The following is a 13,724-nucleotide window of genomic DNA, read 5'->3' on the forward strand; positions in this document are numbered from 1 at the left end:
GTTTAACTCATTATGGAAAGGTTGGATCTGAAAACTGAGTGTGTTTTGCACTTTCCAGACCCTGGAATATGTGGTTCTTTTCCAAATCTGAGCTCTGTGTCAAAAGTGACATTTTCTGGCTGAATTGCCTCCTACCAGCAATTCTGAGATGCAGTTTGGTCTAATAACTCATGGAAAGCTCGGATCTGAAAATTGAGTGAGTTGTGGGTTTTCCATATCCTGGGGAACATGAATATGTGTTTCTTTTCCAAACTAGAGCTCTGTGTCAAAAGTGAAGTTTTCTGGCTGAATTGAGTCCTACCGCCAATTCTGAGATATGTCTTGGAAGGCACGGATCTGAAAAGTGAGTTTGTTTTGGACTTTATAAACTCTGGGGAACGTGAATATTTGTTTCTTTTGCAAATCTGAGTTCTGTTTCAAAAATGACATTTCTGGCTGAATTGTTTCCTGCGACCACTTCTGAGATATATCTTGGTATAAATTCTCATGGAAAGCTCAGATCTGAAAATTGAGTGTGTTCTCGGCTTTACAGACCCTGGGGAACATGAATGTGTTTCTACTCCAAAACTCAGCCTTGTGTCAAAAATGACATTTTCTTGCTGAATTGAGTCCTGCCGTCAATTCTGAGATACGCCTAGGTCTTGTTGTAGGAAAAATAACGGACTAGGACAAGCTCTTCAGTGCAGGAAAGAGTTTTTATTTGCGCAAAGGTTCAAACAGTCCGAGGACCACGAAACAAAAGTCTGAACCGTGATGACTGATCTCAACCAGATATTTATACAGTATAAAGACAAAGTTATTACGAAGAGTGTAACATTTCGCACGTAGAAGTTACCCTTTAATCTATCTCTAGGAAAGACATAACAGCCTGATTCCCACAGGCTCAGGTTCTCAGCTCCGGAGCTCAAGACATAATAAAAGAGGAGATAAGGGGCTCAAAGGCGCCTCAAGAGCAGTAAAAAGGACAGTAAGGGAAGCAGTTTTTCTTCTCTAGGATATACATGACATTTGAGGTGTAATAAACAGTAAACAACAGGATGTATCTGTTTAGGGTCAGTTTGCCCTTTTACAATGCTGTACCTACGTCAAATACCTTGTATCAATTCAGCACCTTGGCACGGAAGAGGCACTTCTGCCTTGACCAAAGATTTGGATTTCTAATATTTAAGTTTTATCCCAATATCGAATCCTAGCCTGGCTCATACCCCCCTTTGTGACTCATCTGAGATAACCAGACGAGTCACACCTCTAAGTCCTCTTCCTGCTGGAGCCTTTTATAATCCCACATAGCCATCACCTGAGCAGTAGTCTTACGTTCCACCAGCAAGGATAGACTTTTAGAGATAGTTTTAACAAACAGAGGTAAAATACATGGGAGAAAAATACACCCTGCAGCTATTAGTCCTACCAGGCCAAAAATGGCCTGCAGGCCAGGTAACTTTGGCCACCATCCTGAAAACATATCCTGTAAATTAAGGCCTTTCCATGTCTGGACTGGCACATGAGCTATTTTAACCATTTTATCTGTTATTTCCTTAATAACTTTTCCACTTTCATCAACTTCTATACAGCAATTAGTCAAATTAAACTTTCCACATACCCCTCCTTCCTTAGCTAACAAATAATCTAAAGCTAATCTATTCTGCATAATATATGTCCTTGATTTGACACTTTCCCTAGCTAATTGAGTAAGACCTTTCACAGTTTCATTGGTAATGATTTCAACCACCGCTTGCAGACGAATTAAACGGTTCAGAATGTATATAGGGGTCCGATAGCCATACATGCCATCTTCCGCCCATGTAGCTGGTCCATAAACCTCAATAATTCGCTCTGCGGGCCATTCTTCACTCCCCCAACTACGTTGGTTACCCCCAACCTTAACCTTTCCTATTGCCGATGTATCTACATGCCTTCTTTGTCTTAAATTTCCCACCTCATCATATACCGGGACACCTAACACCTGTCGGGTTTTAAGGGGAAGCAAAAAGAATCCAGGCCTAATTAATCCCAAGACACAGGCACCACACCAGGATTTAGGTAGAACCCCATATGCCATCTTACCACATATCCAGTATAGCCCATCAGGAGCCAGCCATTCAAGGGTCTGATTATCTGGATCCTTTAAAAAGGATAACCCGTTTACTTTAAACAAGGCCATTTCATCAGGTCCCTCTGTGGCATTTGCTCCTGACCACCATACCTTACTTTCCCATTTTCCTGTACATATGAGGTTTCCCACCTGATAACAGCCTGGCACAATCTTTCTCTGAAAACAAACATTCCCTACCAAACTAGTAGTCAAGGTCCAGTCTCCATCCTTACCCTTATTGTATGACAAATTACCCTTATAATCCATTTCTAAAACCTTGGAATAATTTAATTCCTGGGCTTCCCATGGCCATTTTTCTCCCATGTTAGTTCCTCCACAAACAAAACAATTTGATACATTCAGGGTATGGGCTATATCTTCGGCTAATTTGACAAAGGTATTTGTTACATAACTAGGAATTTCAGGTACATTCAACTTTTCCATTTCCAAATAATATGACCAGAACAATCCTTTCGTATCCTGTGTCGCCCTGGTAACTTTAGTGACATACCATCGAAGGGTTACAAGAGGGTCTTTTCCCTTTGCATAGATTCCTAATCCATAGTCCTCCTTCCACAATTTTGTCGGGGTACATGTAATCTTTATAGGGTTACATTGGTTTCGTTGGCAGTTACTACTGGCTACCCCGTTTTCCAGCTTACATCTTTGAGAGCCCCCTGGCTGATCTCCCGTCCACATAACTGCACAAGTCCAGTATGGACAATAACTATATGTGTCCCGATCACTACATTCTCCCTGCTTTCGGCACATATATTTTTTGTCCAACATATAACTTCTTTCCCATTCTAATGTTCCACATGTTGACTTCCACACATCACAGTTACGATTGATAGCTAAACAGGCATCAAATGTTATCTCTACTGACTTTCCTAATTGTCTAAACTCCGTCTTATTTAAAAGTTCCTCTCTCCCACATTCAGTTGTGTATATTGACATCTCATAAGTAGTGATTTGCTTAGCTTCTGCCGGGTTGTAACATTGTACCTTATCCTTCAACACACACATGTGATATATGGTATTATTTACCTGACAGGTTTGGGGTTTATACTCCCCACAACCGTCAGGCTTCTGAGTGTGATAGATCAAAGTTTTAGAAACCCGTGTTCCCTGCAATGTTGTGCGTATGCATGCGTCACAGTTCTCCTCACTCACCGCTTCTGTTATGGGAATGTCTAGCTCACTTCGTAATCTCATTACCCATCCGCTCATCCATAATCCCAGTCCAATGATTACCATATGCTGCATCCTCCCGGTCCTTTTTGTTCAGATCCCTTAATGCTCTCTCAACGGTGGGGGTAACCCTAAGTGTGTAAGAAGGTGTCGTTAACCCTATCACCAAATAGTATTCTAGTACTTCTTCTATGATTTTTATGTCACACTCAATCAAACACCCTGTACATAAAACACAGTCTATACAATGAGTGCAACAACAGCACTCACATCCACAATTACAGAACCAACACATTGGAAAAAAATCTTAATACATTCAAAAATCGCCCCTTTGCTTATTACAATCAAGATTTCTTTAATAACCAAACAGTTTATACTGAGTGGGTGTTCAAGAGCAGATCCGGGCCGTTAGGAATTGGAGTAGCTGGTGCCGTGATGTGCCTTGGTCGTCCACAAAACCACTGTTTATACCTGTAAAACACAATAATCAACAGACCCAATACCCCCAATCCCCAACACACCCACATCCAATTCTCCTCCCACATGGATCCTTCGTTCTTCAGCCACTTGTCGTTAATCAGTTTCCAAAAGAAATACGACAACCCGGGTATGTAGTTCACTCCTATGATCCGTTGAGGATCCCCACAATCGACCACACTTCCAAGTATCCTATATAAAATAGAGAAAAAAAAAAAAACTATTTTTGAGCACGCTTGAATGTTAACTTAGTAGGGTTTTGTTTATCCACGATCACTTTCCATCCAGTTTCTGCCGCCGCCTTGACTCGTGTCCAGTGGATCCATGATTTTGATTCTGCAATCTTAATAGCAAGGGGAGAAGTCATAATAACAGTAAAAGGTCCCTTCCACCGTCCTTGCAGTGGCTCTTTCTTCCAATGTTTAACCCACACTTGATCCCCTGGTTTGAACGGATGACAATGGGTTATTAACCGGGGGGGCACTTGTTCCATCACGTATCGCTGAAGCCTCTCAACTTGCTTATTAAGTTCTTGTACCATTTCCATATTCCAGACCCCCCCTTTATGCCCCAAATCTGGCCACCCTGCCAAATTTCTTCTTAACAACCCTGGCGGTCGTCCATACATTAACTCATATGGCGACAACTTGTGCTGGCCCCTTGGTGAGCTTCGAATGGCATACAAGGCTAGTGGTAGAGCATCTGGCCATTTTAAATGACTGTCTGTACAAATCTTAGTAATCCTTTCCTTCAGAGTCCTATTCAAGCGTTCCACACATCCACCTGCTTCTGGCCGAAATGAACTGTGAAACCGCCACTTTATTCCTACCGCCTTTGCAACTGCCTGGTTAATATGATGGACAAACTCGGGGCCATTATCTGAGGAGATATAACTGGGGATTCCAAATCTGGGAATGATCTCTTTCAATAATACCCTTGCCACTTCCCGCGCCTGTTTGGTCTTTGTTGGAAAAGCCTCCGGCCACCCTGTATACATATCCACCATAACTAACAAAGCTCTAAACAATCCACATCTAGGCATATCAGTAAAGTCTATCATAATATAATCCATGGGGATGTATGACCGGGGTATGGCACCAGGGGGCAGTAATGGCCCTTGTCTTGGGTTAACCTTAGCACATGTAACACACTTTGCAACAGTTCCAGCAGCGACTCCGGCCAGCCCATTGATGTAATAGTCTCTTCCTAATGCCAATTCTAAAGCCGTTTTTCCCATGTGTGTTGTTTCATGGGCTAGGCGTCCTAGTGTCCATGCCATTGAGGCTGGTACGAAAATCCTCCTGTCTGGTAATACATACCACCCATCCTCAACCTGGGCTTTCAAGTCTGTCACTGCTTTCACACTTTCCTGTTGCGTATATGTTGGTTTAATTTCAGGGGGAATAACCCCTAAATCCATTGCTACACAGACAGATAAGTCGGGCAAAGGCCCCTCTTGCTTCGCTGCTTCCCTTGCCTCCACATCCGCTGCTCTATTCCCTATAGCTACCTTATCATCTCCTCTTTGATGTCCTTTACAATGCATCACTGCTACTTTCTTTGGTTTATTTACAGCTTCAATCAGGCGGCTAATAAGATGTCCATGCAAAATACTTTTCCCTGCTGAATCTCTAAACCCTCGTTCCTTATAAACAGCCCCATGTGCATGTAAAGTAAGGAATGCATATTTACTATCAGTCCACACATTCAATGTTTCTCCCTCAGCCCTTTCTAAGGCACGTATCAATGCCCACAACTCAGCCACCTGTGCACTATGTCCACTTCCTAAAGGTCCGCTTTCCACCACTCCTTCATCATCTACAATGGCATATCCAGACACCCGATATCCATCTACAATATAACTGGATCCGTCCGTATACCAATTGAACTGTGCATTGGGTAATGGGATATCCGTTAAATCAGGGCGGGTGGAATAAACTTTGTCTAATACCTGTAAACAATTGTGTTGGGTATCTACTTCCGTTGGCAATAACGTAGCCGGATTCAATCTATTAGACATTACCAAACGCACCTGGGGGTTCTCAATCATGATTGCCTGATACTTTGCCAATCTCTGTCCACTAATCCATAAGTGTCCTTTAGCATCCAAGACGGACTGTACCGCATGGGGAGAGTGCACATTTATTGGACAGGAAAAAGTAAGTTTATTACAATCCTGAATTAATTCTGCAATTGCAGCCAACACTTTTAAACAATGCGGCCAGCCTCGCGCCACTCCATCCAACTGTTTTGATAAATATGCTACTGGTTGTTGCCAACTTCCCAACGGTTGAGTAAGCACCCCCACTGCAATATTTCTGCTTGTATCTACATACAAATTAAAAGGCTTCTGCAAATTCGGTAAGGCTAACGCCGGCGCCTGAGTCAGCGCAAGTTTTATATCTTCGAAGGCTTTTTTCTGTTCTCCCCCCCACTCAAGGGGTTCTGTATTAGCGCCCCTGGTGGCTGCATACAAGGGTGCTGCCATCAAAGCAAAGTTGGGGATCCAAATACGACAAAAGCCAGCCAACCCTAAAAAGCTTCTCAGTTGTCTCTTCGTTCTAGGTTCGGCCAGCATCAAAACTGCCTGTTTCCGCTCCGGTCCTAAAGCCCTGTGTCCTTTCTCAATATCATAACCCAAGTACCTCACCCTCTCTTTCACCAGTTGAGCTTTCTTCCTTGATACCCGATACCCACACTCGAGCAACAAGTCTAATAACATTTTAGTATTGTCCCAGCATAAATCCTCTGTCTGTCCAGTCACTAAAACATCATCAACATATTGTAAAATTGTATCCCCCGGTTGCTGAGGCATGTAGTACTGCAAGTCCCTAGCCAGCGCTGTTCCAAACAATGTCGGGGAATTTTTAAATCCCTGTGGCAACCTAGTCCATGTGTATTGCATTTTTGTGCCCGTATGAGGGTTCTCCCACTCAAAAGCGAACAGCGGCTGGCTTGATGGATGAATAGGAATTGTAAAGAAGGCATCCTTCAAATCAACTACAGAAAACCACCCCGCCTGGGGTGGGATCAAACTTAACAAAGTATATGGATTAGACACGGCCGGGTGTAAGGTAACTGTTCGGCTATTCACAAATCTCAAATCCTGGGCCGGGCGAAAAGACCCATCTGCCTTTTTAATCGGGATAATTGGGGTATTCCATGGGGATTGAGTAGGCACCAAAACACCCGCTTCCAAATATTTCTGTATACTCTCATAAATAGCATAGATCGCTTCCCATGAAACGGGCCGTTGCCTTATTCTGACTGGCATTGCTCCCGGTTTTAGCTCGACCACCACTGGAGGGTGGTGTGCTGCAAAACCTGGTGGATTGTCCTCCGCCCACAAACCCGGCACGCCAAACATCCTCCACTTTTCCTCCTTTTCCTTCTCACCGACCTGTCTCCCTATCATCAACCTCCAAATTTCCTCCGGAGAATGCCTTATGGTCATTTTCTGACTGCCTTCATCAAAAGAAATTGTTGCCCCTAATTTGCTCAGCAGATCCCTGCCTAGCAATGGAATAGGGCACTCAGGGATATACAAAAATTCATGTTGGATTTCAGCTCCTTTAAAATCACACATCACAGGCTTTAGGACCTGCCGTCCCATAATCTGTCCTGATACCCCCTGAACCTGGATTTTACGTGATCCAGGGGCTGCAATTTGCTTATTTACAACTGATCTACCTGCTCCTGTATCCACTAAAAATGTTGTCTGCTGGCCCCCTATCCTCATTGTAACCAACGGCTCAGGCGGGGGTTCTTCCAAGCCTGGTCCCCGTCAATCTGACCACACCATATCTGCCAATCCAATACTTTCTGCTTCTCTTGGTCCAGCGCCCCCTCTCGCTCCTCTACCAAAGCCTCGTCCCAAGCCTCTTTGTCCAAATCCTCTATTCAAGCCCCCTCTCATTCCTCGTTCTCCCCTTCTTCCTGCAAACTGCCCCCTCATTCCTGCTCCAAATTCAGGTCTTCTCATCATCCCTCTACCTCTCATCATCCGTCTGGGGCATTCTCTTTGCCAATGGCCTTCTCCTTTACAATAGGCACATTGGTTAGGACCCAGGGGTGTCCCCGGGTTGGGGTCGAAGCTCATTCCTCCCTGTAGTGCTACTGCCAATAACTCAGCCTTCTTTTGCATTCTGGCATCTCTCTCCTTCTTTTCCACCTTATCCCTATTGACATACACCTTCCGTGCCAATTCCAACAATTCCGTCGTGTTCTTCCCTAATGCTCCTTCGACCCGCTGCAATTTTCGCCGTATATCCTCATAACTTTGAGCTATAAACCTTTCATTCAACATCCGCACATTATCCCCCTGCCTTGGATCCACCTGTGTATATAACTCATACGCTTCAATCAATCTTTGCAGGAAACTCTCCGGGCTTTCATCCGCACCCTGCATCACTAGAGATGGCTTGGACATATTTACTGGGGGCTTCCCTGCTCTTCTAAGACTTTGCACCACCAAATTCTGATATTCCCTCAAGCGTGTCCGGTCCTGTTCTTCCTTAGGGTCCCAGCCCGGATCTATTTCGGGCGCCCGGACCAACACCTCCGGCTGCACATCCGCATCATTTGGCAACATCTCTTTCACGCACTGCCTAACTGCCGCTTTCCACTTTTCTCGTTCTTCCGGAGTTAACAGAGTGCGCAACAACTGTTGTACATCCTGCCACGTTGGGTTATGTGTTAACATAATAGTTTGAAACAGGTCCGCCATCTCAGTGGGCTTAGTAGTCAGCGGCCCATAATGTTGCTTCCAATTTAAAAGATCAGTAGTAGTAAACGGCACGTATTGAAAAAGGGGCTGACGTTCCACCTGCCCCTGCTGGTTTACTATTATCTGATCCACCTGGCGCAAAGGCGCTGTAACTTCTTGCTTGCTAGCCTTCAGCTTCGCTGTTACCGCGCGAGTTTGCACCCCCACTTGCTCTCCTCCTGATGCTTCCTTCAACCCCTTATCATCCCGATCTTCTCCTTCACTCCGACTACCTTCTTCCACCGGGGGACTTTTCCTTATTTTCGGTCTCGCCCCAGGATCGCTCATGCGTCTCTGATTTCTACCTCCCTCTCCTCCTACAGCTCCCGGCAACTGCTGCTGTTGGTCTAGGGGCTGCGCTGGGGGCTGCTGCTGCACTGGGGGCTGCTGCTGCCACAATGGAGCATACGGTGGGGGTCTAACTAACTCCTCCTCATCTTCTGTCCATACTTTTCTCCTCCTTGAATATTCCTCTCCTCTTTTTGCCTGGGTTTTTTCTTGCTCACTTCTCCCCCCTTCTCTCCCCCCTTTACTCTTTCCGCCAGATCTGGATACACACAGCCTGACCATTTCAGCCTAACATTGCAGCAAATCCTCAGCTTTTTCAGTTAGGGCTCTCGCCCATTGATCAATGTATTGAAATTGATCAGGATATTTATCCTGATTCACTACGATCACCCCCCACAACTTATCCACCGTTTCCTCCCTTAATGATCCCTGCGGGGGCCACCCTGTCCCCAATAATGGCCACACATGCTTACATAAAAATTTTAATCGCTCCTTTGATCCTTTCGGATAGGAAGGGTTGCTAAAATACTTGCCAAAACCTTTTAGCATGCATGCCAAAGGAGTATTTGGCACGCTCTGAGCCCCCCCCATCTTATCACACTGCCGTCGACTCGTAGCCCCGGAAACTCACGGCCGCTAGCGAGAAATACGACGACTTAACCACCCACACAACCTGACACGGACTTCGTTAGGGTAGCCTACCCCGAGTCCAAGGGAGTGATCAAATCCCTTCTTCTGCCTTCAAATGAGACAGGTACAATTCTTTTACAATATACTCACTTAAAAAAAAACGCTCCCACTCCGTAGATTCCTGGCCAGGAATTTGTTCAGACCACCTTTCCTGCACCGCAGGGTTCTTGGACTCGATCAGAGCACCGTTGGGGCCATGGGGTTATCGCGGCTGTCTCCCGGAGACGTATCTCCGTGGCGCCTGGAGAATGTTCAGGAGCGACCTCCCGATGGTCCCGAGGGGTCGAAACGGTCCTCAGCGAAATATCGCCTTGCACCTAGTCCCATCTGGGGTGCCAGCTGTTGTAGGAAAAATAACGGACTAGGACAAGCTCTTCAGTGCAGGAAAGAGTTTTTATTTGCGCAAAGGTTCAAACAGTCCGAGGACCACGAAACAAAAGTCTGAACCGTGATGACTGATCTCAACCAGATATTTATACAGTATAAAGACAAAGTTATTACGAAGAGTGTAACATTTCGCACGTAGAAGTTACCCTTTAATCTATCTCTAGGAAAGACATAACAGCCTGATTCCCACAGGCTCAGGTTCTCAGCTCCGGAGCTCAAGACATAATAAAAGAGGAGATAAGGGGCTCAAAGGCGCCTCAAGAGCAGTAAAAAGGACAGTAAGGGAAGCAGTTTTTCTTCTCTAGGATATACATGACATTTGAGGTGTAATAAACAGTAAACAACAGGATGTATCTGTTTAGGGTCAGTTTGCCCTTTTACAATGCTGTACCTACGTCAAATACCTTGTATCAATTCAGCACCTTGGCACGGAAGAGGCACTTCTGCCTTGACCAAAGATTTGGATTTCTAATATTTAAGTTTTATCCCAATATCGAATCCTAGCCTGGCTCAGTCTAACTGCTCAGGGAAAGCTTGGATCTGAAAATTGAGTGTGTTCTTGGCTTTACAGACCCTGGGGAACATGAATATGTATTTCTACTTCAAAACTGAGCTCTGTGTCAAAAATGACATTTTCTTGGTGAATTGAGTCCTGCCGCCAATTCTTTTTTCCTTTTTTTGTAATTTTTTTTTTATTTTTTCAAACATAAAACATAAAAAAGATTTTCCCCAGGAACGAAGTCGGTCCGGTCACAAATACGTAGGCTGAGAATAGGTAGACGCCAATTCTGAGATATGCCTAGGTCTAACTGCTCAGGGAAAGCTCGGATCTGAAAATTGAGTGTTTTCTGGGCTTTCCAGACCCTGGGGAACATGAGTATCTGTTTCTTTTCCAAATCTGAGCTCTGTGTCAAAAGTGACATTTTCTGATTATATTGAGTCCTTCAGCCAATTGTGAGATAAAGCTTGGTCTAACTCCTCAGGGAAAGCTCATATTTGAAAATTGTTTGTGTTTTTCGCTTTTCAGACCATGGGGAACATGAATATGTGTTTCTTTTGTAAATCTGAGCTGTCAACAGTTACGTTTTCTGGCCGCCAATTCTGAGATATGCCTTGGTCTAACTTCTAAGGGAAAGCTCGGGTCTGAAAATTGAGTGTGTTTTAGTCTTTATAGACCCTGGGAAACATGAATATGAGTTGCTTTTCAAAATCTGAGGTCTCTGTCAAAAGTGACATTTTCTGGCTGAATTGTCTCCTACCAGCAATTCTGAGATAGAGCTGGGTCTACTTTTCCATAAAAAACTCAGATCTGTAAATTGAGTTTGTTTTGGAGTTTCCAGACCCTGAGAAACATGAATGTGTGTTTCTTTTCCAAATCTGAGCTCTGTGTCAAAAGTGAAGTTTCTGACTAAATTTAGTTCTACTGCCAATTCTGAGATACAGCTTGGTCTAATTTCCCATGGAAAACTCGGATCTGAAAATTTAGTGGGTTGTGGGTTCTCCCCTGGGGGATACGAATATGTGATTCTTTTCCAAAACTGAGCTCTATGTCAAAAGTGAAGTTTTCTGGCTGAATTGAGTTCTACCGCCAATTCTGAGATGTGCCTTGGTCTAACTCCTCAGGGAAAGCTTGGATCTGAAAATTGAGTGTGAGGTGATGTCATCTCCATTACCATTTTGGCTTGGACTGCAGGAGAGGACCTGCCTGTATAAGAGTGCATCTCAAATTTCACAAAGAACCTGACTTAAAGGCAGGTTTAGTACTCCTTTGGAAGGATTCTCCACATGGTTGAAAGTTTTACACCAACCTTGAAGGGATTCAAGCTTGAATTAAATAGGAATTTCCTGACTCTATGAAGTAGTTGCCTCCTGAAGTTCTCGGTGTTCCATCATTGGAAGCCATTTGTCCAGAATGGTGTGGATTCCTGTGTCCCCTGTGATTCTACAATGCTGGCTCTTCAATGAGCACATAACAGGTTTTCCATTACACTCTTTTGTTTTGCCTGTTTTGTAAGCATTTTTTTTTCTTTTGGGGTTACTTCTGGGGATTACCATATACAGCAACTTTAGATTGGGAGCCATTCAGAGTTGGTTAGAAGATGGGTTAGGGTTAGCTATATAAATGTTTTAAATGAATAAATAAATTTGCAGATCATGTTACATTCCCTTGGAGTCCAAGGATGGAGCTTGATTACTGTCAGTTGCTCCCTCCCACTTCAACCTGTTCTCTGTGCCTGGCTCTTTTTGGACCAGGATTTAATGCTTTGTTAGTGTTTTGTCAAAAACTCTCCCAATTCACAGCCTTCCATATTGAACAGAGTGCCTGATGGTTTTCCTGCCTGATGGTTTTCCTGAGGGTCATGCTTGGTGGGAGCAAAAAGCCATCAGTTGTTTCTCTTAGCTTGTCCTTTAGTAACCATTTCTTCTGGTTGCTTGCCGCGCAAACAACACGAGGTGAGGAGAGGAGGCCGGGGGTGGGGTGGGGCAAGGGGGCCGAGCCTTTGCGCCGGCTGAGCAGCTGGCTGCCCCTGCCCTGACGTGTCCTGCTGCCGCCGCCTCATGGAGTAGTACTCTGCAAGGCTTGTTGTGCCATTGCACAAACGAATGGCAGCACCGCTGCAAGCTTCATCATACCAGCACAGCTGGTGTCCTGCTGCTCGCGGCTGCGCCGTTATGTCAAACCTCGCGGCAGTGCTGCCATTCATGTGTGCACAAGCCTTGCAGAGGCTTGTGCACACATGGTGGCATCAGCAGCGTGGAGCCTTGCAGAATCCTGCTTCACAAGGTGGCACCAGCAGCGCAATGAGTCTCACAAAGACTCATTTCTGACAGGTGGGGCGGGGGAGAAGTGAGACGCTTGGAGCTAGATGTGGCTCCCCTTGCTGTCTCTTCTCCCCCCCCTTGCTGGGCATGGCAGGGCTCCTGCCCCTTGCTTAGCCACCCACCTCCTTTAGGGATGCGATTTGGGGGTGGCAAGTGGGGCGGGTGAGAAGCTGGACACACGACTTACCTTTCAAGCTCTGTCACGTTCCTCGCAGTTGTGTCCAGGGAAACACATTGTAAAAAAACCCCTCACGAATTCAATCAAACTTCTCAAATTCGTGAGTTTATTTTTAAAATGTGTTTCCCTAGACACAATGGCAAGGAATGGCATGGAGCTGGAAAGGTAAGATACCTGCCCCACTTGCCACCCTCAAATTGCATCCCTAAAAGGGGTGGGTGGCTAAGCAAGGGGCAGGAGCCCTGCAATGCCCGGCGAGGAGGGGAGAGAAGAGATAGCTAGGGGTGTAATGTCTTGCTCCATGTGTCTTGCTTCTCCCCTGCCCCACCTGCCACCCCTCTCAATAAAGAGATGGCAGGGAAGGGAAGCAGCCAGGCTGCTGTTGCCATTGGGGTGGGACGGGACGTATTGGGCCGTGAGACGCGCGTCCTACCTTTCCAGCTCCATGGCATGCCTCGTCGTTGTGTCCAGGGAAACACGTAAAAATAAACTTCTTGCGAGTTCGAGAAGTTTGATTGAACTTGTGGGGTTTTTTTACAATGTGTTTCTCTGGACACAATGGCGAGGAATGTGACGGAGCTTGAAAGGTAAGGTGCGCATCCTGCTTCTTGTCCGCCCCACTTGCCACCCCCAAATTGGATCCCTAAAGGGGGTGGGTGGCTAAGCAAGAGGCAGGAGCCCTGCCATGCCTGGCGAGGGGGGGGGGAAGAGATGTCAAGGGGAGCCATGTCTTGCTTCTCCCCCGCCCCACCTGTCAGAAATGAGTCTTTGCACCGCCGCCTCGTGGAGCAGGACTCTGCAAGGCTTGTCCGGTTGCACGCATGAACGGCAGC

At 45.6% G+C, this 13,724-nt stretch overlaps 1 long non-coding RNA gene and 1 pseudogene across 2 annotated transcripts; both read right to left on the reverse strand.

Moving 5' to 3' along the window:
- Positions 1-676: 676 nt before the first annotated feature.
- On the reverse strand, positions 677-12,567 carry LOC148112665 (uncharacterized). The gene is made up of 2 exons (XR_015729157.1): positions 9,594-12,567; positions 677-3,952 (listed from the first exon to the last, which is right to left on the reverse strand). It is a non-coding gene; the product is annotated as an uncharacterized LOC148112665 (long non-coding RNA).
- On the reverse strand, positions 4,948-9,594 carry LOC148112666 (uncharacterized; annotated as a pseudogene). The gene has a single exon (XR_015729156.1). The product of XR_015729156.1 is annotated as an uncharacterized LOC148112666 (transcript).
- Positions 12,568-13,724: the final 1,157 nt, after the last annotated feature.

The sequence above is a fragment of the Pantherophis guttatus genome, chromosome 8 (assembly GCF_059756535.1).
Source record: "Pantherophis guttatus breed Tessera chromosome 8, ASM5975653v1, whole genome shotgun sequence".
In the NCBI taxonomy this organism is placed as follows: Eukaryota; Metazoa; Chordata; class Lepidosauria; order Squamata; family Colubridae; genus Pantherophis; species Pantherophis guttatus.